Raw genomic sequence first — 5,130 nt, 5'->3', positions numbered from 1 at the left:
TCACACAAAAGGATAAACATATAATTATCATGGAATAAGTATATCAACATACATGGACTATAATAAAGCATAAAATTAGTAACATATGATCTAAAAATAAAATGATAGACGATGTTATTGTTCTTCTTGGTCACGCTGGTGCCATTGATTGAATTCGTTTAACAATTCATTGATTCGATCTAAAAACGAATCATCGATATTAGCAGGCGTCTGACTATTCCCAAATCCCTGAGTGTTAGTGTTTTGTTGTGTTCCCAATCTAAAATCCCCGAAGATTGACCATCCTTCATGCTCACCTGCACTGTCGTGCTCATCCCTACACTGTTGCTGTTGGGACTCGTATGTGAATATGGCTGGGATAGGGTGGCCTCAGAATCATCATCTCTCTCATTTTCTCTTTGAATAATATGGATTAAAAAAAAAAAAACAAATTTTCAAAAAAATCGATCATGGATTAAAAAAAAAAATCACCAATTTTCAAAAAATTCTATCATGGATTACAAAAAAAAATTCGATCATGGATTAAAAAAAAAAAATCACAAATTTTCAAAAAATTCAATCATGGATTACAAAAAATTCGATCATGGATTACATAAAATTCGATCATGGATTACATAAAATTCGATCATGGATTACATAAATTCGATCATGGATTACAAAAAAAAACAAACAAAAAAAAATAAAAAATTCAATCGTGGATTACAAAAAAAGAAAAAAACAATTCAATCATGGATTACAAAAAATTCAATCATGGATTACAAAAAACTCTATCATGGGTTACAAAATAAGCAAAAAACAAAAAATTCGATCATGGATTACAAAAAAAAAAAACAAACATTTCGATCATGGATTACAAAAAAAAACCAAACATTTCGATCATGTATTACAAAACATTCGATCATGGATTACAAAAAATTCTATCATGGGTTACAAAAAAAAAAAAAAAAACAAAAAATTCGATCATGGATTACAAGAAAAAAAAACAAACATTTCGATCATGGATTACAAAAAATTCGATCATGGATTACAAAAAATTCTATCATGGGTTACAAAAAAAAAAAAAAACAAAAAATTCGATCATGGATTACAAAAAAAAAAAAACAATTCGATCATGGATTACAAAAAAATCGATCAAGTATTACAAAAAAATCTATCATGGATTACAAACAAACAAACAAAAAAAAAAAAAAAAAAAAAAAACCGTACGGGACTCTCCGATTCACTGTACGGACTCGCCGATTCCGTACAGTGAATCGGCGAGTCACTGTACAGAATCGTCTAGTTCTCTCTAGAACCAAACGATTCCCGTTTTTTTCGTCGATTCGATCCGAACAGGGCGATTTCGGAGTCGAACAAGGCGATTCCGGTTCGACTCGACGTTTTTTTAAACACTGTTGATGACCATGAACAACCAAAAGTATTATCATCGTTTGCTAGCTTTGCGTTGCTAAGCCTCAACACTGAGTTTAGTTTATTTATTTACTTCAAAAAAAAGCCTAAACAATTAGGAGTATTGTTATCATTTGGCTCGAACTGGGTTAAATCCCTCGAATATCCATGAATGTATAGGTTCGAGCCCCGAATAAACATAGTAATGTTTAAAGGGTACGGTTTGTATAGAGCTGAGGCTCTAAACAATCAAATTGGGGCTCACCTTTAAATAGTATCGAGAAATATGGTTTCCATACTGAAAATTTTTGTGATAGCCTTAAAATATATTTTCATCTTTAATTATAAAATTTAAAGCTTAAAAAATAGTATATATCAAGCAGATCTACGAGAACTTAAAAGTCTTGAAAATTGATGGTTCAAAAATGCGTTCCAAGATGTACTATTTCCAAAACTTGAAATCCATTTTTTTTTCATGTCCATGCATCTTGATGTCGAGATGATCAATTTGATGATATTTGGGTATCAAAAAAACATCTTCTATTGAAAATTTTGAAGCAGGCTCTAATTCGATTGTTTAGATCCTAGGCTCTATATAAACGTTTCCCATCTTTAAAACATGTTCTAAGGTAGGTACCTACAGAAGACTTAAAAAGCAGCACTACAATAGTACTGGGATAATTTCATAGCCTGAATAATCTTGTAAAATAATTTGGGAATTTGAAAGATATTTTAAAAGAAAATGCAACCCCTGATATGAATACCTTGCAGAGCACAATAAATTATCGTGAAACCAACTACCTCTCATTGTCAATGTATCTCCTTCATTAATTCATCTTTTAGGTCCACCAACTTGTTCGACCTATGCATGCAGGTGCACCTCGTGCGTGCATCCAACCGCCCATGCGGCCACAGTTCGCACCACTGTGGCCTTGCTACCGCACATAATTCAGTCTGGGTGATACTGGTGTGGATCAATTGTCGCTGCACAGTCGCATCTCTGATTTGATATGACACAACCACTACAGTAGATGAAGGCTGGCCTTCCTCCCGAACATGATTCGCTCTGGGTGGTGGTGGAATGACGGTGTTGCTACGATGGTTGCATGCGAAGCTCCTACTCTCTCCTCTCAGGAGGCCCCCTCTCTCACCTGGTCTTGCACCATCTTTATCATAATAATAGTGTTCTCTACAAGTTGGTGGGCACTTGGTTATCAGTCACGATCGAAGAACCAAAAGGGTACGAATAATTAGTGCAAAGTAGAAGACATGCGACAGTGATTTGTGATTCTGTGACTCCCACAAACTCTATATCTTACATATGGAAAGTATAATACTTTATTTAGTATGAGGTGAACAAAACGCATGGGTGGCAACGGTTCGGGTCTAGGTCGGGCAAAAAAATAAGAAAAAAGAAAAAAGAAAAAAAAAAAAGAGGGGGATGGGCTGGGTCTAACCGAACTGACACTTGCCCTAGCCAAGCTTTTGGGCCATAGTTTGTAGCCAGGCCAGTGACTATCACCCCCCAAATATTCCCATCCACCATCCACAAATTTCACTAATATAGTGAAAAATTCCCATCCACCATCCAAAAATTTCACTAATAAAGTGCAGCATTAGTGTGTTCCTGCTCCTTTACCTTTGTAATGGATACTAGTGACGAAGGTGAATGGATACTAGTGACGAAGGTTGATTGTTCAATGGTAGGAATGCACTTGGGTGTTCTTGCTCCTTTAGCTATGGAATGGATACTAGTGGCGAAGGTTGATTGTTCAATGGTAGGAATCGAACTCGAGATGTAATATTACTTGATGTCAACGGCTAACCAATCAAACCCAAGAGTTCGAACTATTGAAATATGGCCAAAAGAAGTCCAAACAAACTTGGCATTTTTTTTTCCTTTTTGGTCCCCCCTAGAAGCCATCAAAGCGGGAGAGACTCCAAAAAGGACGTAAAAGGCATTACAGGAAAAGTTCAAAGCTGCGTAGCCATATTGGGAGCACAGTAAGAATAGAAGGGAGATCAAAACCTTCAACCCCAAGTGTGTTTCATTCTAGGTTCTAGCCCATCAGAACATAGGTTCTAAAGTTTATAGAAGGATGCAACTTTATAATGTAGAACTACAGATACCTAAAAAATCTATCGAAAAAGGTAGTTTTAATGTTGAAAAACCTTTTGATTGATCATCTCGATATCGAGATGTATGATCATGAAAAATACAAAGATTTCAAGTCTCAGAAATAATGCATTTTACAACATATTATCTACACCGTCCGTTTTCAAGATTGTCATATGTTTATAGATATACTTGATTTTAGCCATTTTTGAAATTTAAAATTTTATAATTAGATATAAAACATATTTTGAGTTAATCCTAAAAACATCTTACATTAAAATTATATACCATGATAAAATTTGAAGGTACACCTTACCTCTACAGCTACGGATGCATCCGTATGCCAACTACACCCTTGCTTAAAAGGTGCAGTCTTTAGTGCCTACTTTTTTTTTTCTTATTTAATTTTTATTTTTCTGGATAGAAGTAAATAAGGTGTTCATACCACCTTTGAAAAGTGATGTTTTCAATTTTCCCTTTCAAAAAGTAAATAAGGTGCTCACTCAAACCAATAAGAGTATAGGTATCTCCAGATTTTGCATGAAGATTCAGATTTGGTGTCGAAAACTCTTGCAATGGCCCGGAAAACCCTAAATCATGAAATTTAAAGCTTTAAAAATAACGTGAATTGAGCAAATTTACAAATACTTGAAAATCTAAAAAATGCATGGTTCATATACTTTGTTATAAAATGCATTCTTTTTAATACTTATAGTTACTTCTTTTTTTTTTTTCCCGAATATTAATTTATTTTGAGATTGAGATGATCAATTGAAAAGTTTTTTAGTATTAAAATTTTCTTTTTTATAGATTTTTAAAGTGCACCTCACTTTGGTAGTGTAAAGTTCAATATTGTCGGATATGCTTTGGAGCTTTATCCGATTTGGTGGAAAAAACAAAACAATATGGTGCTTCAGCTCGGAGAAAAACATCAATTTTTTTTAAAATATAATATAAATAAAAAATATATAAAAAATAAAATATATATAAATTAAAAATAAAAACTAATAAAAATAATAATTTTGTACTTGGGCCTAAGATTCCTAATCATAACGAAGCACGTTGTATTTTTTAAAAAAAAGCAAACAATTATGTGCTTCGGTCGAAGAGGTTGATACGGCCAGGAGAGAACTTTGCCATTTCGAAACTGTGCAAGACTTGATTGGAAGTGAGGGTAGTTTCCGTCATTTAGCTCAGCATTTCTTCACGCCTACTGTTTTATGTCCGCGCGATGAGAAAAAAGCGCGGGTGATGGGGAGGAGACCGTTTCGCTTTAACGGCTATTTTCTGGTCATATCAGGCAAAATCATTCAATTCCTCAGTGTGCCTGCTGCAACTACCAAAATTGACTGCTCTTCTCTACCTTTCTCTGCGCATTAGATGGAATCCGTGGAAATGCTGATGGTATTTGCCTATAAATCTCCCTGCTTCTTGGGCTTCTTCGCTTCTAAGCTCAAACTTTGGATTTTGGATTGTAAGGACACTTTTTTTTCCTCTCTCTCTCTCTCTCTCTCTCTCTCTCTACTTATTTGTTGATTGTTCTGCAACTTTTAAGCAGCTTTAATGGTGGTTCATGCTTTTCTCATTTGTGTTGGGGTTTGTTCAGGTTTCACGGTATTCTTTCT

At 34.5% G+C, this 5,130-nt stretch overlaps 1 long non-coding RNA gene across 1 annotated transcript; it reads right to left on the bottom strand.

Moving 5' to 3' along the window:
• LOC148783380 (uncharacterized) lies at positions 1 to 2,543 on the bottom strand. Its single transcript, XR_016049767.1, has 2 exons — positions 2,191 to 2,543; positions 1 to 353 (listed from the first exon to the last, which is right to left on the bottom strand). It is a non-coding gene; the product is annotated as an uncharacterized LOC148783380 (long non-coding RNA).
• Positions 2,544 to 5,130: the final 2,587 nt, after the last annotated feature.

This window comes from Amborella trichopoda, chromosome 2, assembly GCF_054954075.1.
Source record: "Amborella trichopoda isolate Santa Cruz 75 chromosome 2, AtrichopodaSantaCruz75HAP2 v2.0, whole genome shotgun sequence".
In the NCBI taxonomy this organism is placed as follows: domain Eukaryota; kingdom Viridiplantae; phylum Streptophyta; class Magnoliopsida; order Amborellales; family Amborellaceae; genus Amborella; species Amborella trichopoda.
The sequence above is the reverse complement of the archived record's forward strand: the minus strand, read 5'-3'. Positions and strand labels throughout refer to the sequence as shown.